The sequence below is a fragment of the Scyliorhinus canicula genome, chromosome 20 (genome assembly GCF_902713615.1).
Source record: "Scyliorhinus canicula chromosome 20, sScyCan1.1, whole genome shotgun sequence".
Lineage (NCBI taxonomy): Eukaryota > Metazoa > Chordata > Chondrichthyes > Carcharhiniformes > Scyliorhinidae > Scyliorhinus > Scyliorhinus canicula.
Window position 1 is genome coordinate 67,398,698 of NC_052165.1, and position 23,155 is coordinate 67,421,852.

General features: G+C 45.7%; 1 protein-coding gene across 11 annotated transcripts in view; it reads right to left on the bottom strand.

Annotated features, from left to right (window-relative positions):
• The window catches only part of LOC119955200 (ataxin-7-like protein 1), a 280,989-nt gene that overhangs the window by 176,025 nt on the left and 81,809 nt on the right, over nt 1-23,155 (bottom strand). The gene's annotated exons all lie outside the window — the stretch shown is intronic.

Sequence of the window (23,155 nt, forward strand, 5' to 3'; positions counted from 1 at the left end):
ACCAAGGCCTCTATCACCTCAAAGGACTGGGGCAGAGAAATATTGGGGGGGGGGGGGGGGGAGAGGATTGGGAGGTGGTGGGGGGGAGGATTGGGAGGTGGGGGGAGGGATTGGGAGGTGGGGGGGAGGATTGGGAGGTGGGGGGGGGGGGAGGGATTGGGAGGTGGGGGGAGGGATTGGGAGGTGGGGGGGGGGAGGATTGGGAGGTGGGGGGGAGGATTGGGAGGTGGGGGTGGGGAGGATTGGGAGGGGGGGGGGAGGGGGAGGATGAAACAGGAACCAAGTACACAAATTTGGGGGGGGGGGGAGATTGGGGATTACTGCGCGCGCGCCAAGACCCACCACATCCCTCGAGGACTCGGCCGACGTTAATCTCTCCCCCCCCACCCCCCCTCCCTTGCACAAACCGACACGCGCGGCATAACGGCAGAGAGGCAGCCGCCAGAGGATCTAATGTTACAGAGAGCAGAAATCCCACTTACTGAGAGGCGGTGGTGGTGGAGGAGGAATGGGGATGATTGGGGGGGGTCAGCCTAATCTGATGACACAATCTTTGTCAACATGCTGGACTTCTCTGAACTTGGCCAGCACTTCACATCGCCATGGAGACAGCGAGTTAAAAAAAATAAAAATCCGGCGGCGAAGCTGGTCGGTGCGGCGGGGGCGGTGGTGAGGGATTTGCCCCAGGAACGGGGGGGGGGGGGAGAGAGAGAATCACGTCGTCTTTAACTCGGAGTGATGATTAATCCAAGACAGGAAATGTCAGAACTGAGCCTGTGCAAAATGGTCGGTTTGACAGGCGCTGGTGTTAAAAAAAAACTCCAGCGAAAGAGAGCCAAAAAAAAAGTTTAGGTCCTCCTGCCAATCGGACACCGTGAGTTCAGAAGCGAAAAAAAAAAACTTGAACCTCTGCCAAAAATATCTGCGAAGCGCAAGAATCCCAGGCGGCGGCGGCGGCGGCCTTCCCCCGTCCCCTCCCCTCCCAATGTTTACCGGCCATTTAGCCAACCACTGGGTGGCAAGAGAAATGTTTTTTTTTGTACACAACACACGACACTAGATGAAGTCTTCCCCCCCCGCCCCCAAATGGTGGCTTTGGTTTATTTTTAAATCAGAAGCTAACCATAACCCATCGGCAGCTTCCAGCAAGCGCTGACCAGAAGCAGTATTTTCTTTTTATTTAATTTTCATGCACTAAATCGAGCTGCTGCAGAAAAAATGCTTTTCACTGTACCTCAGTACACGTGACAATAAACAAATCCAAATATAAATAAAGCCACCGTCCGGTCGTGCCGCTTGAAGCTCGCTTTCGCTCTGCCAACAAGAGTTAAACGCTTTGTCACTGGAAGATGGGACAAATTAAGCCCTGATCCTTTCAATTTAAGAACACTCAATATAAATAATCAACATGAATTAGCCTGCTTCAATAACGCCATGGCCTAGATGTCAAATATTAACTTTATTTATAATTTTGGCTCAATATTAAATAGAGGCTTTTTCATCACTTGAATTGTAGATGTTTGATAAAAATACAATATGAATGAACCATGTGTACAGTGCTGGTCTCCTTAATTAAAGGAAAGATGTAAATTCATTCGAAGCAGTTCAGAGAAGGTTCCCTGGACTAACACCAGGAATGAGAGAGTTGCCTGATGAGAAAAGGTTTGTATCCACTAGAGTTTAGAAGAGTAATAAAACAATTTGATTGAAATGTATAAGAGTCTGAGGGGTATTGACAGGGTGGCAACAAGTGAGGACATTTCCTCTTGTCAGGCAATCGAGAACTGGGGGCCATTGTTTAAAAATAAGGGGTCGCTCATTTAAGACAGAGATTAGGAGATTTTCCCCCCCCTCTCGTTCCTGGTATTAGTCCAGTAAACCTCTGAACTGCTTCGAATGAATTTACATCTTTCCTTTAATTAAGGAGATCAACACTGTACACATGGTTCATTTTAGCGGGTAGGGTGCTCTTTCCAGGAGCTGGTGCAGACTCGATGGGCCGAATGGCCTCCTTCTGCACTGTAAATTCTATGTAAATATGTAAATCTATGTAAATATTTTTACGGCGGAGCCAAATAAATTCTTCACTAACAAGGGGTGAAGGGTTATGGGGGGAGGGGGGGGCAGGCAGGAATGTGAGGTTGGTGTTACGGTTGGATCAGCCATGATCTTACTGAATGGGGGAGCAGGCTCAAGGGGCCGAATGGCCTATTCCTGCTCCTAATTCATATGTTCATAGCCAAGTGACATTTTTTTTTTTCAAAAACTCTCACTGAAACTATCAGAGAAAAGTTGACATTAAAAATATGCAATTCTATCTTTCATGTTTTTTAAAATGACATTATAAAGTTAAATAAAGCTGTGATGTAACATTCCTTGTTCACCTGCTCGCGAGAGCCGTGCTCTCCTCAATCCTGCACTGAACCTATTTGTTTTACTTATTTGCATATCAGTTTCAGAATACTCTAGCTTGTGGCACACTACACTTCCTGTCGTACAACATTCCTGCCTGTTACATGCTCAATGCTGCAGGTGAAAACGGTCAACAATTAAAAACTGCTCCACGAAAGTTATTAACTCCTTCACACGGGCCTACTCAAACTCATTTCCTGCAAGCTTCTACAAAGAAACTCCAGGATTCTTGCTCAAAATAAACTAAACATTTACCAGGGTTCTCCCCTCCCCCTCCATGTGTTTAGTTTTTCTCTTAGCTTCTAGCAAAATGCTTGGCAAAGTGTAGTGTGCAGATCACATGCACAGTGGGAAGAACTATTACATTTGGCTCACTCAAAATAGCCTTTGAGTTATGTGCCAGCATCTTGCGAATGCTTCCCTTATGGAGTAGCTGAAGAAGTGCGACAATTGACCAGTCAGCTGTGGCTCAGTGGGAGCACCCACGCTTCTGATTCAGAACGTTGTCAAGTCCTACCCAGGACTTGATGCTAAACTAGGCACTACTGCATGAGAGCTGGACTGTCAGAGGTGCTGTCCTTCGGAAAAGATATTAAGGCCTGTTTTGCCCTTTTGCATTGAGATCCTGTGACACATTTCAAAGAGCAGCAGGGGAGTTATTCCTAATGCCCTGGCCAATACTTAGCCCTTGACCAACATTATCTGATTATCTCATTGCTGATTGTGGTAACTTGCTGTGCACACACTGGCTGCTTTGTTCCCTAAACTGCAACACTGGCTACTTAATAAAAAGACTTAATTTATGTAAAGTGTGGTGAATGTACATCATTTAATTCACACTGTATAGTATTGCGTTCGCACTGTATAGCATTGTGTCCTTGTGGGCTCTGTCTGTGAGCCATTGCGCAGCTCTGCCCACAGGGGGAGATGAGGAGCTTGTATAGGGCTCCACCCTCGGCTCTGCGCATGGCTCCGCCCATGGCCCCTCCCACTACCGGAAGTATAAAGTGCAGCAGCCTTGTGAGCCTTCCCTCAGTTCTTCTGGTCGCAGGCAGGCTCAGTTGTAAGTCTATTAAAGCCACAGTTTACTTCCTATCGTGTCTCGAGTGAATTGATGGTCACATCAATTTAATAGACTTAAGAAAACTACTATGGAATCAGCCCTCAAACCTGATCAACTAGACCTCGACCCACAGGCTGCAGAGGCGAAGAAATCTTTCTACACTGGCTTCGGTGTTTCAAGGCTTACCTGGCTGCGTCGACTACCTCCGCTACTACAGATGAGCAGAAGCTCAGCCTACTGCACGCACGGGTGAGCCATCGCATCTCTACACAACTCAACAGTACTGACTCGTACACCGAGGCCCTCGCTATGCACGACCGATTATACGTGCGGCCTGTAAACGAGGTCTACGTGCGGCCTGTAAACGAGGTCTACGCGCAGCATATTTTCGCTACCCGCCGCCAGCGCCCCGCAGAGTCGGTGGAGGACTACCTGCGCGATTTAAAAGCCCTTGCACGGGAATGTAACTTTCAGGCTGTAACTGCCTCCCAGCATATAGAACTCGCTGTCCGTGATGTGTACGTTGCGGGGGTCCGGTCTAATTATGTGTGCCAGCGACTCCTCGAAAAAGGGGCTCAGAACTTGGAGGACGCAGTAACGCTAGTAACCTCAATGGAGGTCGCGTTTCAAAGTCTCAACTCGTTCCCCGCAGACCACGCGACCCCATCGTGGACCCCCGACCAGCGACTGCCCCAGGCCTGCGCTGCGTGGCCACCCACCCACTATGGAGCGCCAGCGTGCCATTTTTGTGGTCAACACCCACGGCAGCACTGCCCATCCCGCAACGCGACCTGCAGCAGCTGCGGTCGAAAAGGACATTATGCCAAAGTCTAGAGCAATCGCTCCCCCAACTCGCAGGCCCACAGACCCCGCAATGTTGCAGAGTGTCTGCCGACTCCGCCTCCACCTGACATGTGCGACTCATGGCGGCCGCCATCTTGGCAATCCTCCCCCACGCGGCCGGCCATGTGTGAGTCATGGGGGCTGCCATCTTGGGCGCAATCATCCTCGCCGCCCGCCACGTGCAATCCACGGGGCTGCCATCTTGGATGTCATCTTCTTCATCACCCGCCACGTGCGATCAACCATCTTGCCCATCACCCGAAGTTCACCTCGGCGACTACGACCTCCGCGGACAGTCATCACGGGGCCACTCCAGCACTGCTGATCGCGCCACCGACTACCCTCAACTCAACGCTGTCACGTTTGACCAGTCACGTCCGAAGCACCTCAGGAGCTCAATGACGTCCGTTCAAGTCAACAGATACAAGACACCGTGCCTCTTTGACTCCGGGAGCACCGAGAGCTTCGTACATCCTGACCTGGTAAGACGCTGTTCACTCCCTATCTTCCCTGCACGGCAAACTATCTCCTTCGCCTCGGGCTCGCACTCGGTCCAAATACAAGGGCGCACCGTTGCGACCCTAACAATTCAGGGCGCCAGCTACTCTAATTTCCAGCTGTACGTACTCCCCGACCTCCGCCACACTCTTACTCAGGCTCGACTTTCAATGCAACCTCAAGAGCCTCACACTCAACTTCGGCGGACCCCTACCTCCTCTCACTATATGCGACTTAGCGACTCTAAAAATCGACCCCCCTCCACTCTTCGCTAACTTAATGGCTAACTGTAAACCAGTAGCCACCCGCAGCAGGCGGTACAGCCTGCAGGACAGAGTATTCATCAGAGCCGAAGTCCAGCGGCTCCTACGTGAGGGAGTCATAGAGGCCAGTAACAGACCCTGGAGAGCTCAGATGGTGGTCGTCAAGACCGGGGAAAAGTTCCGGATGGTGGTTGATTACAGCCAAACCATTAACCGGTTCACGCACCTCGATGCGTACCCCCTCCCCAGAATTGCAGACATGGTCAACCTGATCGGCCAGTACCGCATATTCTCCACGGTGGATCTGAAGTCTGCATACCACCAGCTCCCAATCCGCCCGGAGGACCGCCAATACACGGCGTTCGAGGCAGATGGCCGCCTCTTCCATTTCCTCCGGGTTCCCTTTAGAGTCACGAATGGGGTCTCGTCGGTGTTCCAACGAGCAATGGACCGAATGGTGGACTAGTAAGGGCTGCAGGCCACGTTCCCGTACATCTGCAGCCATGACCAGCAGGACCACGATGCCAACCTCCACCGATTTCTCCAAACCACCCAGAAACTCAATCTCACCTACAATAAGGAGAAATGCGTTTTCTGCACTACCAGACTAGCCATCCTCGGCTATGTCGTGGAAAACGGAGTCCTGGGCCCCGACCCGGACTTACAGCCAAACCATTAACCGGTACAACTCCCTCTCCCTCATTGCCCCAGGGCCCTCAAAGAGGTGCCTGGGATTCTTCTCCTATTACGCCCAGTGGGTCCCCCAGTATGCGGACAAAGCCTGCCCACTATTTAAGACCACACTCTTCCCACTGTCAGCAGAGGCCCGCCAGGCGTTCAACTGCAACAAGGAGAACATCGCCAAAGCCGCCATGCGGGCGGTGGATGAATCCGTCCCCTTTCAGGTGGAGAGCGACGCCTCAGAGGTTTCTCTCGCTGCCACTCTGAATCAGGCAGGGAGACCAGTAGCTTTCTTCTCCCGGACCCTCTCCGCTTCGGAACTTCGACACTCCTCAGTCGAAAAAGAGGCTCAAGCCATTGTGGAAGCCGTACGGCACTGGAGGCACTACCTCGCAGGTAGGAGATTCACCCTCATCACCGACCAGAGATCGGTTGCCTTCATGTTCGACAACTCGCAAAGGGGCAAAATAAAAACGATGCAATCTTGAGGTGGAGGATTGAACTCTCCATCTATAATTATGACATCATATATCGGCCGGGGAAGCTCAACGAGCCCCCAGATGTCCAGCGGCCATGTGCCAACATGCAAGACGACCGATTAAAGGGTATCCACAACGACCTCTGCCACCCAGGGATCACCCGGCTCGCCCACTACGTCAAAGCCCGAAATCTGCCTTTCTCAAACCGAGGAGGATAGCCATCACTAGGGATTGCCCGATCTGCACGGAGTGCAAACCGCACTTCTATAGACCAGACAAGGCCCACCTGGTAAAAGCTTCCCGGCCATTTGAACGTCTGAGCATAGATTTCAAAGAGCCACTCCCCTCGACCAATCGAAATGTGTACTTCCTCAACATCATAGACGAATTCTCCCGCTTCCCCTTTGCTATCCCGTGCCCCGATATGACCTCCCACACAGTCATCAGAGACCTGCACAGTGTCTGCCCTGTTCGGCTTCCCCAGCTACGTACACAGTGATAGGTGTTCGTCCTTCATCAGCGACGAGCTGCATCAGTACCTGCTCGACAAGGGCATCGCCTCGAGCAGGACTACCAACTATAACCCCGGGGGAACGGGCAGGTGGAGAGGGAGAACGCGACCGTCTGGAAGACCGTCCTGCTGACCCTACGGTCCAGGAATCTCCCGACCTCCCACTGGCAGGAGGTCCTCCCCGATGCGCTCCATGCAATTAGGTCCCTCCTGTGCACTGCGACTAATCAGACCTCTCACGAGCGATTATTTGTGTTCCCTAGGGGTACTACCACGAGGGCTTTGCTCCCATCTTGGTTGAGGACACCGGGCCCGGTTCTTCTCCGGAAGCACGTCCGGATACATAAAACGGACCCACTAGTAGAAAGGGTACTACTGCTACACTCAAACCCACACTAGACCTTTAAAGAACACCCCGACGGCCGTCAGGACACCGTTTCCCTCCGGGACCTGGCGCCTGCAGGATCCACCACTACCACCACCGCCGAGGTACCCCTCACACTACACCCCACCCAACCCCCCACGCCCTGCGCACCCACGCCTACAGGTTTCCTGCGCCCCCCTTCGCCCGTCGCACCGGTCAGGAATGCAGCTCGGACCGAACCACCCCCGGAGTCCACCCTCAGATCCACACCGCCCATCACCACTCAGCTACCCGAAGAGGCTGCAACCCCAGTGCTCCGCCGATCCCAAAGGACGACTCGGCCACTGGACCGGCGCAACCTGTAGACCCGTCACACCCGCCGGACTTGATTTTTTTACAGGGGGTGAATGTAGTGAATGTACATCATTTAATTCACACTGTATAGTATTGCGTTCGCACTGTATAGCATTGTGTCCTTGTGGGCTCTGTCTGTGAGCGTTGCGCGGCTCTGCCCACAGGGGGAGATGAGGAGCTTGTACAGGGCTCCACCCTCGGCTCCGCCCATAGCCCCTCCCACTACCGGAAGTATAACGTGCAGCAGCCTTGTGAGCCTGCCCTCAGTTCTTCTGGTCGCAGGCAGGCTCAGTTGTAAGTCTATTAAAGCCACAGTTTACTTCCTATCGTGTCTCGAGTGAATTGATGGTCACATCATAAAGCACTTGGGAACATTCTGATGCCTGAAAGGGGATGATAAAAAACTATGTTTTAATTGTAATGGCGGATGGGGTGGGGAAGCTGGGATAGTTCAGTCAGAGTTCTTGCTGCTGATAGCAATTTCGGAAACTCCTACAGATCGATGTGTACTTGGCTATAAATGTCAGGCGAGGTCAAAGCTTTTAAGTAGTCTGCAGACACTGCTCATAAGCACAACCACTTGAGCAAAATACTGGAGACTTAGGACACTTGAAAAACTAAACTGTAGCAGAACACAAAAGTAAGGATAACTTTGACAAAGTGTCATCTGGACTCAAAACGTTAGCTCTTTTCTCTCCTTAGAGATGCTGCCAGACCTGAGATTTTCCAGCATTTTCTCGTTTGGTTTCAGATTCCAGCATACGCAGTAATTTGCTTTAATCAAGTGTTTAACACTGCCACTTCTCTTCCAGGGGTGATTCTCATCCTGGTTTTCTAATCCCTCCTTGGCCTTGCCCCTCCCTATCTTTCCAATCACCTCCAGCTTCACAGACCTCGAAGATAGCTGTACTCATCTAATTCTTGAGCATCCATGTTTTTAACTGCTCCACTATTGGCGGTTGGGCCTTCAGCTGCCCAGGTACTAGGTTTTGGAATTCGATCCCTAAACCTTTCCATCTATTTTTCTTTCCTTTAAGACAGTCCTCAAAAGCTACCACTTTGGCCAAGTTTTTGAGCATCTGCTGAAATATCGCCTTATGTGGTTTGGTGTCAAATTTGCTTTTGTAATGCTCCTGTAAAGTCCCTTTGGACTTTTTATTACGTTAAATGGGCTATATAAATACAAGCTCAATAAAGTTGCACAGGATCTTAGGCTACAGTTGGGGTATTGTGTTCATTTTCTGAAATCCCATTCAAGGTCTGATATAAAAGCAATAGGACAGGTTTGGCATCGATTCATAGTTTACATCAATGTTACAACACAGAAGTATGCAGCTTGGCCAAATTAGTCTATGTTTATCCTCCACATGAGCTGTCGTCAAATATCATGTACCCACCCAGTTCCCATATTTCCCATTCTTTCAAACATCATCCTAACCTATTATTTAATGTTCTTCTTTATAATAATAATAATCTTTATTATTGTCATAAGTAGGCTTACATTAACACTGCAATGAAGTTACTGTGAAAATCCCCTAGTCGTCACATTCCGGCACCTGTTCGGGTACACTGAGGGAGAATTCAGAATCTCCAATTCACCTAACAAGCACGTCATTAGGGACTTATGGGAGGAAATCCTCGCAGACACGGGGAGAACGTGCAGACTAGCACAGACAGTACCCAAGCTGGGAATTGAATCTGGGACCCTGCTGCTGTGAAGCAACAGTGCTAACCACTGTGCTACAGTACAGCCACACTGGTGGAGCATTTCACAGTATCGTAGCATTCTGTGTAGAGGTTTCTGCTGCAATTTGTCCTAAGTATTACCTTATATTTATATCTCCTCACCCCTCAAACACTAGAAATAGTCTGTTCCTACGTTTTCAGTTGCCTTATAATTTTTACCTCTATTAAATCACCCCCGTATCCTTCTTTGGCCTAACAAAAATCAGGTCCGACTGTTAACGGTTAGTGTTACAAGAGACATGCAAAATTAGATAGAACATAGAACTTACACTGCAGAAGGAGACCATTCGACCCATCGAGTCTGCACCGACCCACTTAAGCCCTCACTTCCCCGTAACCCAATAACCCCTCCTAACCTTTTTGGATACTAAGGGTAATTTAGCATGTCCAATCCACCTAACCTGCACATCTTTAGACTGTGGGTGGAAACCGGAGCACCAGGAGGAAACCCACGCAGAAACGTGGAGAATGTGCAGACTCTGCACAGACAATGACCCGCGGGGAATCGAACCTGGGGCCCTGGCGCTGTGTAGCCACAGTGCTAACCACCGTGCTGCCCCACGGATTTCAGTTGGGAGTAACTTTTTTAAAGAATAAGGTTGTGAAGGTAGCCAGATAGAGATATCAAGATGGTACAGTAAATAGATTCAGTGCAGCATGGTAGCACAAGTGGATAGCACTGTGGCTTCACAGCGCCAGGATCCCAGGTTCGATTCCGGCTGGGTCACTGTCTGTGCGGAGTCTGCACGTTCTCCCCGTGTCTGCGTGGGTTTCCTCTGGATGCTCTGGTTTCCTCCGGGTGCTCCGGTTTCCTCCCACAGTCCAAAGACGTGCAGGTTAGGTGGATTGGCCATGATAAATTTCCCTTAGTGACCAAGAAGGTTTGGACGGGTTATTGGGTTATGGGGATAAGGTGGAAGTGAGGGGTTAAGTGGGTTGGAGCAGACCCAATGGGCAGAATGGCCTCCTTCTGCACTGTATGTTCTATATCTATGTAAGATTAAACGTGAAATTTAGTGCTGCAAACCATAATTGAAATAAAGTTGATTAATTAATTTAAGAGGATTTATTACAGGAAATGAAGAGCAAACAGGAAAGTGGGATTGGACTATGTGGCTCGTGTGGAGAAAAACATTGCACATTGATGACCTATTTTTGTTCTGGAATGTTCTATGATTCATCGTTTTCAGGATAGGAAGCAGAGACAAATTCGAAAAAAATGTTGCTGGTAAGTTCTGCTTAATTAAATTTGCATACACATGCTGAAGTGTTTCTTTGACACTTTTCAGAGACTGATGATTTTAAACCCATTGTCATCACTGGGATTTGAACCCGTTGAGCTATGGCAAACATTCATTTTTAAAAATAAATTTATAATACCCAATTAATTTTTTCCAATTAAGGGGCAATTTAGAGTGTTCAATCACCTACCCTGTACATCTTTGTGTTGTGGGGGCAAAATCCACACAAACACAGAGAACGTGCAAACTCCACACGGACAGTGACCTAGAGCCGGGATCGAACCTGGGGACCTCGGATGGCAGACATTCATCATCCCTACTTCAGTTACCTTTATCAGGTAGCGCACAGTACCTAATTAAATTTACACAGTACCTAATTAGATCCCCCACTGCACCCTCTATTTTGTATTGCCTAGGTTGCAGCTTTTCTCCCTAATCTTAGATACTTTTTTCCCTAGTCCCTCTCACTTTCTAATGACATTTTTAAAATATAAATTTAGAATACCCAATTTTTTTTTCTTCCAATTAAGGGACAATTTAGCGTGGCCAATCCACCTAACCTGCACATCTTTGTGTTGTGGGGGTGAAACCCACGCAGACACAGCGAGAATGTGCAAACTCCACATGGACAGTGACCCAGGGCCGCACTCTTACTTTCAAACGGAAGATTAACGATTTTGGAATGAGTACGGTAAAATGGACAGGAGTCTGAATTTTAGGACCAATATAAAATTGAATACTTTACATTTTTTTGAATTGGACATTTTAATTTAAACCAGAATCAGCTCCAGGCTACCCTGATAGGAATTCGAACAGCCAAGCTTGAATCTACTAAACCGAGTCTACTAAAAGTCGAGACAAGTCTGGGCCTGCCCTGTCAACAAGGCATCAGGAGATAATCTGTCCCATTCAAATGGGGTATAAAGATCAATTATGAGGGCTCTCCCCAGCGAAGACTTGCCGCATAAGTAACAGAGAAAATTTGAAAACAGAGAACAGAAAGAAGCAGTGTGCGAAACCCACCTTCGTAGACAAAGGCCCTGAGACAACTGAAAATCAGAGAATTGGCCCCGCAGCTCAACTTAGTTCATCGGCCCAGGTAGTATTAAGAATCTTGGGATTCTTATTAGTTGGGATAATTTGAGGAGGGGGTAACAGTTTTACTGTGTTTAATAATAAATTTGGTTGAATCATAAACTTGTATTTGACCTTTGTTCATCTCGCAAATAAGGGCACCTGGGTAAAACGTTTGAGTAGTAAACTGGTCAAAATGTCTGAAGTTTTACAATCAAACACCAGTAACATTTGCTTATGATTTATCTACCATACCCGCTTTGCTCACTGAAACCTCAAATAATCCACAATATTGCCCCATGACTTCAAAAGCTTTTCACCGGTCGTCCTTTCTCTCCTAACTGCTACTTATATTGGCTTTCTGGATCTCTTTACCAGCTGCACTCTGGGAACCACAACGAACCCAGAGCTCTTAATAGCCCTCTGTATACCAATATCTCCATATCAGCCAATTGAACTTCTTTATTTGTTTCAGCAGTACCAAGCAGAGAGAGGAGCTACCTGCTGGAAATTACCATTTTCCAGCTCTCGGTCCACTTCAGTACAATCCAGCAACCTGCCCTTCCATCTGCAGTTACCGGTAGTTATTTTTCCCTGTTCCTGAAAATTTAGCACCTCTGAAACAGAGAAGGGTTTTGTTGGTGGTTTGAGAGAAACTTTAGGCTTCTGGTTTATGAGAAGATTCTGAGATTCTGCTGAAAGCTTGGAGGGCCAGGAATCTGCTTGGAATTCTGGAGTAAGGTCTACTGGAAGTTCCCAGTGAGAATTTTCCACTAAAAGGGAAATAGCCTTTTTGGTCCAGCAAATTTCCCAGACTCACAGAATGTTTATAGCACAGAAGGAGGCCATTCAGCAGGTTGTATCTGTGCTGGGTCTCCACAGGAGCAAAGTGGTTTGCACTGAATGCTGCCTGAGGGCACAGAGTATGAAGCTAGGAGCTTGGTGAGGGGATCTTAAGGGTTAATTTCTTTCTCAAGTCTAGTTTTGTTTACTTTTAGCGATTAACTAAAAGTTAATGTTTAGTTCAGAGGTAAGTTAAGTTTCTTGCAGTCTGAAACAGGGATATACAAGCTCCTGGAAAGCAGCTTTGATGAGTTAATTTGGTAGCTAATTTAAACTGGCTTTTGAGCACAGTAAGAAGTCTCACAACAACAGGTTAAAGTCCAACAGGTTTGTTTTGAATCACTAGCTTTTGGAGCGCAGCTCCTTCCTCAGGTGAATAAGCTAGTGATTCAAAAAAAACCTGTTGGACTTTAACCTGGTGTTGTAAGACTTCTTACTGTGCTCACCCCAGTCCTACACCGACATCTCCACATCATGGCTTCTGAGCATTAGCAGAGCTGACTCATTATTGTTTATCAGTGTCTCAAATTCAGGAGTATCTTAAGTGCTGCCTGTCTGCACTTTGTGGTGCACAATACCGGAAGTTTGGTGAAGAGGGGAACTATAAGAAAAATAAATTTAATTAATATAATAACGATGACAGGACTGCAACACATGACAACCACATCTTAAGTGGCTGGCTTGAGGAGCTTCAGCTTAAGAGTTAATGAGCTGGAGGCCGAGCTTCAGACACTAGGACATGTTAGGTTGGGGGAAACGTACCTGGACACTTCATTCCAGATGACTGTCACATTCCTGAGGTTAGTGGCATCTGATTTGGTCAGTAATCAGGGACAGAAGGTTGTGCCTGCAAGTCAGGCAAGTAAGGAAATCGAGAAAGCGGGAGTCGACGAGCTTGAGTCCCTTCAATTGGGCAACAAGCTTGGGATTCTTGCAGCTTGTATGGATAAGAGTGAGGGCTGTACTGTGGATGAGCAGAATGACCATGGCCAATGTTATAGGAAGTCATTCAAGTGGGGGGTAGTTAAAATAAATACAGTAATAGGAGACAACATTATAGACAGGAGAATTGACACCGTTCTCGGTATCTAAAGAGTTAGAATCCAGAAGGGGCTTTGTTGCCTGCGCAGTGCCAGGTTTGGGATAGCTCATCAAGGCTGAAGAGGAACTTGCAGTGGGATTTGGGAGGGGGATACAGTTGTCGTGGTCCATTTGGGTATCGATAACAAAGGTAAGACTAGGAAAGAGCTTCAAGGAGGTGAAGTTAGGCACTAAATTAAAAGGCAGAACCCTAAAAGGTAGTAATCTTTGGATTATTATCTGAGCCATGCATTGAAATAGAGTAAATAAGATTAGAGAGATAAATGTATGGCTCAAAGACCAGTGTGAGAGAAAGGGGTTTTCCAGTGGAGCACTGGCACATGACTGGGCAAAGTGGGATGGATTTCACTTGAACCATGCTGGGACCAGGGTTCTAATGAGTTATATACCAGGAAAGCACAGAGGACTTCAAACTAAATATTGTGGGTCTGGAATCACGTAGTGGAAGATTGAGTAAATTAAATGGAAATGATAGTGCAATAGGTCAAGGAGGTAATGAAAATCAGAGTATTGCGGGAAGGGAGAGTGACACATAGCGGACAGGGCAAGAGTTTACAAAAACAGTAAAGAAAAACTGAATTAAGGGTTCCGTATCGGAATGTCCGCAGCATTGGCAATAAAACAGATACATTTTCAGCTAAACTAGAAATTCAAATGACAGCCATTGCCAAAACGTGGTTACAAGGAAACCAAAGCTGGCACCTGAATAATCAAGGGTATGTGACATTCAGAAGGACAGGAAGCTGGGAAAACATGGTGGGGTAACTCCGTTAATTAAAGAGGGCATTAGTACTGTGGTGGGAGATGAACTTGGTTCTAAATGTCAAGGTGTAGAATCAGTTTGGGTCGAATTAAGAAATGACAAGGGGCAGAAAGCATTGGTGGGAGTTGTTTATAGGCCGCCAAAGACCAAAGATTCTTGCCACATTAGGATCAGTTCTGGGGGAGATGGACCTCCACAAGCCAAACATGTTGAACCTAAATCATAAACAGAGTCAGGCCCAATTTTCTTGCAGGGCAATTTGTTTGTGCTACTGAAGGTTCAGCTAACCTGATATGATACCATGATGTGGGAACCAGAAGGCAATACAAGAAAGGAATACAAAGGTGCACAGAATACTGAAGGACTGTTTCCAATCATAGATCATAGAATTTACAGTGCAGAAGGAGGCCATTCGGCCCATCGAGTCTGTACCGGCTCTTGGAAAGAGCACCCTTCCCAAGCCCACACCTCCCCCACTATCCCCGTAACCCAGCAACCCCACCCAACCTTTTTGGACTCGAAGGGTAATTTAGTATGGCCAGTCCACCTAACCTGCACATCTTTGGACTGTGGGAGGAAACCGGAGCCCCGGAGGAAACCCACGCAGACACGGGAAGAACGTGCAGACTCCACACAGACAGTGACCCAAGCCGGGAATCGAACCTGGAACCCTGGAGCTGTGAAGCAACTGTGCTAACCACTGTGTTTTCGTGCTGCCCAACCACTGTGCTAGTGTTCTGTTAGCACCAATCTTTTTCTTTATTTGTTCATGGGAAGTTGGGGGGGTGGGGGGGGTTGGAGTTGCTGGCTAGGCAAACATTTATTGACCGACCCTAATTTGCTCGACAAGGTGATGGTGCTCTTCTTGAACCGCTGCAGTCCATGTGGTGCTGTTGGGAAGAGAATTCCAGGATTTTGATCCAGCAACAGTGAAGGAATACCGATATATTTCCAAGTCAGAATTGTGTGTGATGTGGAAGAGAACCTTCAGGTTGTGGTGTACCCATGGAAATTTATGTGGCGATAATGGCGACCTGGTTCAAAGGGCAGGATTGTGTATTAAGTATTTCTGGATACAAGGTGTTCACCAAGGATAGGAAAGGAGGAAGGTGGCAGTATTCATTAAGGAGCACATTGTAGTGCTGGAGAGAGAGTACAGTCTGTTTCAGAGCGGTCAAAGACATCATGTATTTCGCTGAAGTTAAGGAACAAAAAAAGGTGCAATCTCATTGTACCTTTAGTAGGAAAGATGTAGAGGACCAAATTAGCAAGGAATTTACATGGGCGCAAGAACTATAGTTATAATGAGGGACTTTACTTATCTGAATATGGACTGGGATAATACTGGAAAGAGAACAGAGCAGCAAGAGTTCCTAGAGTGTGTTCAGGAGAATTTTCTCCAACAATATGTTTCCAGTCCAACAAGATGGGAGGAATTGCTTTACCTAAAACTTGGAAATGAGGTGGGCCAAATGCATCAAATGTCAGTGGGGGAACATTTAGGGACAGTGATCATTGTATCATACTGTTTAGGATGACTATGGAAAGAACAAGGAATAATCCACCGTAAGAATAATTAACTGGTAGAAAGTCAACTTCAATGGAGGTAAGAACAGATCTGACCCAGAGAGTGGAATTAAAGGCTGGCAGAAAAGGCTGAAACTTAATAATGGGCTGCCTTCAAAGAAAAGATAGTTCCGGCCCAGTCAAGATATATTCCCACAAAAAGGAACGGCAAGACAAACAAATCCAGAGCTCCCTGGGTGACAAAAGAGATAGAGATTAAGATGAAGAAGGAAAAAGCTTGCTTATGTCAGATGGATTATATAACCAAGAACGCTGAATGTAGAAGGATCACTAGAATCACGATAGTGCAGGAGGAGGTCATTCGGCCCATCGAGCCTGCACCAATACTCTAAAAGTCCCACGTCACCACCCTATCCTCATACCTACCCTTTTTGAACACTTAAGGCGCAATTTAGCATGGCCAACCACCTAACCTGCACATTTTTGGACTGTGGGAAGAAACCAGAGCACAAAACCCACCCAGACACAGAACTGAAAAAGCAAATAAGATAATCAAAGAGAAAGTATGAGAAGAGACTGGCACCTAAAGAAAAATAGAACCCCAAATCCTTTTTATAGGCACAGAAATAGTGAACGGTTGAAAAAGATGGTGTTCCCATTAAGGAGCAAAAAGAACACTTGCACATGGCAGGGCCATGGCAGAATGAATAGTTCTGTCTTTGCCAAAGATGATGCTGCCACGGTCTAGGTGGATGAGGTGGCAATTCAGACATTTGAAGGGTTGAAATTGATACGGTGGTGGTATTAGATAGACTCTCTGTACTTAAAAGTTGATAAAGCACTGGGACCGGATGAGAACAAAGGATACTGAAGGAAGTGAGAGTGGAAATTGCGGAGCATTGGCCATAATTTCATGATCTTCCTTAGATGGGGACAGTGTGAGAGGACTAGAGAAAAGCAAATTTTACACCCTTGTTCAAAACAGGGTTTAAAAACAAGACCAGCAACTACAGGCTAGTTAGTTTAAGCACAGTGTTGGGGAAGTTTTTTGGACAGTTTGCTAACGGCAAATCGTGTTTAACTAAGTTACTTGAGTTTTTTTTAAATAAATAACAGAGAGGGTTGGAAGCGGTAATGCAGCTGAAGTCGTGCACATGAACTTCTAAAATATATTTGATAAAGTGCTGCAAAACAGACTTGCAGCAACATTAGAGCTCTTGGAATAAAAGGGACAGTAGCAACTTGGATAGGAAACTGGTTCATGGAAATTTAGGGATTTGAGGAACATTTATCGTGGAGCTTCCCAGAAGCCGGTACTTGAACCCCTTCTCTTCCCGATATATATTAACGACATTAATTACCTAGGCCTTAGTGTATAGGACACAGCAGGATACAAAACTTGGAAGTATTGGGAACAGTAAAGAGAATACTCCAGAGTTGGTGGAATGGGTATATTAGTCGCGGTTGAAATTTAGTGCAGAGACTTATGAAGTGATTCATTTTAGTAGCAAGAGAGACAATATAAAATAAAGGTGCGGTTAATAAAGCATACAGCCCTAGAAGGCTTTATCAATAGGGCAGAGAGTGCAAGAGCAGGAAAGTTACATTAAAAAAATTATATAATAAAACACTAGTTCTGCCTATATTGGAGTATTGTGTGCCGATCTGGGCAGCCCACTTTAGGAAGGATTGTAACATTGGAATTAGTAGCAAAAGTAGGCAATTCAGCTCTTCAAGCCTGCTCCACCATTTAATCAGATCATGGCTGATCTTTTCCCGAAAGAATGTGAAGACTTTTGAGACGGTGCAGTAAAGATTCACAAAATGAGTTCCAGGAATGAGGAATTTAGGTTACATAGAATGGAGAAGAGACGATTGAGAGAAGATTTGATAGAGGTGTTCAAAATCACGAGGGTCTAGACAGTGTAGGTAGGGAGAAACTGTTTCCATTGGTGGAAGGATTGAGAAACAAGGCACAGATTTCAGATAATTGGCAAAGGAAGCATTGGTGAGTTGAAGAAAAACTACTCTCACAGCACATGGTTGGAATCTAGAATGTACTGCCTGAGAGTGTAGCGAAGGCAGGTTCAATCGGAAATTGGATAATCTCAATAAGAAGAATATGTAGAGCCACAGGGGAGAGTGCCAGCACAGACTTTGGCCAAATGGCCTCTTTCTGTATTCTAGCTCATGATTCTAGATTTCAAAATGGTTGACTGGTGGAGAATTAGCGGTTGTACATGGACAGCTACCTGGTTGGTATTGGGTCTTCTGTTGTTTCCAACTTGTACAGCTGATTTCAGTGGAATTGTGCCCAATGTGTTCGCTTTTCAGACAATACCAAATTGAGAATAATGGAAAATGATAATTTGTCAATGCATACATATTCAAAAGCATCTTGATCCGTGAGCAGAATAATTATAGATGCTGTTTAATACAGAGAATATAAGAGTATGAGATTTCACAGAGCAACGGTTGATGAAGATTATGTACCAAATGGGGATATATTTAACTGATTGAGGCAGGAAAGAGGTCTTGGGAGTTTTACTGGTTGAGTCACTGGTCGTCAGTGCAATGTTCCCTGGCTGCTAAAATCGCAAAAATAACAACACTTTTAACACCTCATGATTTAACACTTTCAAGGTGATTTGAATAAAACTATTGGTTGCGGTTAGGAAAGCCATAAATACTCTAGCAAATCTCATTCCTGTCATTCAAGAGCATACCAGTTTCCATTTATTTGAGCTCATTCTGCCATGTGTAAAATAAAGATGATGAATTTCAGTATACAATAGCCCCTGAAAATGCATATTAGGTTTGCAATGCATGACTAGCTTACAGATGATTCAGATGTAAGCAGCAAGCCAAATATGTGCTCTCTGCTCATTTAAACAATTTCATCACTGTGGATTGGCTGGGTCTATCAGTGGGAACATGGGGAGGAAGGAAAATTTGGAGATCTACCACCATCTAAAGCTAGCGTGCATCTCTTAACTGGGATGCGTAATGTGGCTGGAGCAGATGATAATAGTAAAAGTCACTTCCTGAACGACTAAGAGAATGTTAAGAATGGCACAACTTGAGAGAGTGTGAGCTCCAACTTTTTCAGACACTGTACTGGAGGCCAGCATGGAGCAAGTGGAAAGAAGACAGATGGCCTGTATCTGCAGAGGACCAGGAGGCTCCCCTCACACATGTTCAAAAGGCAGTAGGAGCAGATAACCATTTAAATTATCATTAATTCCAGGAGTCAAGCCCGAGGATTTGGATGAAGTGCCTGAGATGTTCAGAGACCTCAGACAAGTGATCAAGTCAGTGAATGCATCTTCAACTGCTTTCATATACTACCAAGCACTGCTCAATTCACCACATCCTGCATCACTCGCCTGCCAACAATCTCTATCAATCAGAACAAGCCACATCCCTAGCCAAGCTGTTCCAGTATGGTTATAACACTGGCATCTATCGGCAATGTAGAAAATGCCTAGTTATGTCCTGTCCACAAAAAAAGGACAACCCAACCAATCCAATTTTCTCTCTAAGTTCAGCCTGTTGTCCTAGTCCTGAACTGCCATCTCCAAGTTCACAAAATAAGTCAGATTCCCGCCTCCTGCAACCTTGACCTTACTTCCACTAAACTGCTGACCACCCAACTTCTCTTCCTCACTCCCATGTTAGCTATTGTTAATGGATCTCTCTCATTAGGTATTGTCTCCCTCCTTCCAATCTGACGTCATCATACCTCTCCCCAGGAAACCAACCTCTGGACACTTCTGTCATTGCAAACTATTACTCCATCTTCAATATCCCTTGCTTCTTTCTCCAAAGTCCTTGTTCAAACTGTTACCTCTCAAATTTATGCACATTGTTTATCGAACTCAGTGTTTGAATCCCTCCAATCAATTTTCTGGATTTACCGAAACGGCCTTCATCAAAGGCATAAAGGAAATCCTATATGACAGTGACAAAAGTAAACCATCCCTCATCGTCCTTGTATTGACCACATTATCCTCCCTACCTAATGCCTTCCCACTGTCACCTGGCTGAGTGGGTCTGCACTTATTGTTCCAGTCATAACCAGAGAATCAACGTCATCTCCTGCTGCACCAATACTTCGGATGTCCTTACAGACCTATCCTGACCCTCTCTCACTTCTGACCTTCAGAGACATCATGCAAAAATGCAACACCATTTTTTGATTGTACTTTAATGGCACCTCTATCATTGTCTTTAAATTGCTGGACAGCTTGTCCAACTTTGGCAAGATCAAAATCATCCTCTTCAGTCCCAGAAATTCTTCCCTAATCAATGACTCCATCCAATTTCCTGGCAAATGTTCTAAGGCTGAACCAAATTTACTGTCATACTTTACCAAGATGAACTTCCAACCACATATGCACACCATCATTAAAACTACCAAGCTCTCGAAAGATAGAGGTTGGGGGAGGGGGAAGGCAGCCTTCCTGTTGCTGAGTATGTGTTTAGCAGTGCACGGTTAAGATGGCACAAACTGAGCTCCAGGTGGTCCCTACCTCTAGATTAGAAGCTCTAGGTTCAGGTCCAATGCCAGGACTTGTTCACCATGGGAAAAGCGTTTGTAACACGGTTCAACGGCTGATGAACAGCTTGATAATCCTTCCACTACTTTCCTGTCATTCCCCAAAGAGAATAAAGTGTGTGTGTGTGAGAAGATACGCAAGCCACCTCTATTCCCACTTCCGTCCCTATCTCAGCTCATCTGCTGATAATGGAGGCTTGGCCCTGTTCTTAGGTAGCAGTTGTAGCTGCAAGTGACAGATTTCAGTGAGAACATACTTAGTGAAGTGCAGGCATTTGATACATTGTTCTTTGCTGAGCTTCAGGCACACATGGCCTCCTGCTTAGAACCCTTCTTGCTCTTCCAGCAGCTTATCCTGCTCGGGAAGCCCTCGGTTAATTTGTCACAGCGTTCTGTCTTCGAAGAGAAATGGCTACTAGTGAAAACATCTGAGAGCAAGTGGCTTGTGCAAAAGCATGAAGTCAGCAAAAAGGTCCATCTGCATCTACCACAAGACTCTGTAGATTCTAATTGCCCAGCCATCAACATTCTCACACTTGGCCCTTTCTTTTTCACTCACCAAAGCAACTTTAAACAACAAAGCACCTAACACTGATAAAACTGAAGAAACAGCCAGAAAAACCTTCCTGTAAGTGCAAGCGCGGGCTAACACCTTCACCAAAATGGTATCGGATGCGATTCATCTAAAGATACCTGCACCACGGACGCCATTTTGGAGCTCCAAGGGTACTCACAGCACCCAAAAAAAAGGCACAAATGTATAATTTGTCTGGGGGCCACTGCCATAGAATTTTGCACAGCCTAAGATTCCAGACACAGCAGCATGTCTGACTTTCACTTACCCATTTAAAAAAACAGTATTTAAATTGCAGCCACAAATCAGATAGACATGAGAAAAAATAGGAAAATAAAAAAAAAATCGCAATTATATAACACCTCCCCATAACCTCAAGACAGCTCAGGGCTCTTCACAGGCAATGAGTACTTTTGAGATGTAGTCATTGTTGTAATGGGGAAAATGCACTCGCCAAATGCTATCAGTTAACAACCCTTCTAAAATTGGCACCTCTGACTGCGCAGCACTGGATTACATACTCATGTAACTGGAGCTTCTGCCATTCTCACTCAGTTATACTGCATTTGATGACAATTCAAAATGGTATGAGATAGCCTTCTCGAGGAGGCCCCACAACTCATGACTTTAGTTACACTGCCTCTATTGTGGTGATGCATATAAAAAATTTATGCTGTCAATGCAAAATGTAAATGTATAACTGTGCCCAAGAGAGAAACAAGTACAGTTGTGGTCGGCAGGTTATAGTGCCGTGATCAAATGAACGCGCACAATGTATTTTGAGAAAAACTATTTCCATCAAAGCATAGCAACTTTGACAGTACAGGAGAAGGCCTTTTGGTCCATCGTGTCTCTGCCAATGGAGAAAGAGTTATCCGCCCTCATTCCAATTTCCAGCTCTTGGTCCATAGAGCTGTAGGTTACAGTATTCTGAGTGCATATTCAACTAGTTTATAAATGCAATGAGCGTTTCGACCTCTAGAATACTTTCAGACATTGAGCTCCAGACCCCAATCACCCTCTGGGTGAAAAAAATAATTTTCAGCATCCCTCTAATCCTTCCACCAAATCCTTTAGATCTATATCTCCTAGTATTAACCTCCCTCCCTCTATTTAGATACCTCAATTTTGTACATCTCAAAACCTCCGTTCAACCTCTTCTGTTCTTAAGCAAACAGTCCCACCCTTTGCAGCCTTTCCTTAAAATTGAAATTTTGTGCTGGAAACATTCTGTAAATCTCCTCCAACCTGATATTTTACGTCTCTCCTGCAATGTGATAACCAAAATTGTGCATAGTCTCTAGCAGTGGTTTAACTAGTGCTTTATACAGTTGAAATATAACCTCACTTTTATAATCTATTCCTCAGCTAATAAAGGAATGTATTCCATGTGTCTTTTTCGCCACCTTATCTACCTGTTCTGCTACCTTCAGGAATCAATACACATTGTACTCCAAAGTTCTTCTGTTCCACTGCACGTCGTAGGAATCAATACACATTGTACTGTACTCCGTTCCTCTGCACATCGCAGAAACCTATCATTGAGTATTTCCTCATCTTGTTTGCCCCCCCATCCATGCCCATATGCATGACCTTTGAACTCAATTCCATTTTCCTCTTTCCTGTACAACTGTCCAGTTCTTTAATATCAATCATCCTGCACTCCACAGCTTTCTTCCTTAATATCAACCACAAGGCCTATTTTCATATCATCCTCAAACTTCTTAATCATGCCCCCTACATTTAAGAATAAGTCATTGATATACATTCCACGAATAGCAAGGGACCAAATTATGAACCCAGTGAAACTCTACAGGAAATAACCTTCCAGTCACACAAACACTTGTCAACCATTCACCTTTGCTTCCTGCCACGGAAGCCATTTTGGATCCAACTTGCCCAAGGATTCCATGAGATCCTACTCTTTTGAGCAGTTTTGCTATGTGGAACTTTGTCAAAAGCCTTGCTAAAATCCATGCAGACTAATCAAGTGCATGCAGACTAATCAAGTGCATTAGATTCATAGCTCCTCAAAATAATCAGCAAGGCATGACCTCTTAACAAATCCAGGCCGGCTGTCCTTGATTAATTTGTGCCTTTCTAAATGATGATTTATACTGTCCCATTGAATTTAAAAAAAATTATCTTCCCACCTCTACTGGTCTGCAATCATACCATCAATCCCTGTTTAAAATAATGGTACAAAGATATTGTTATTTTTCTGTCTCAATCCAGATCAAGTAAATGTGAGAACAAGTGC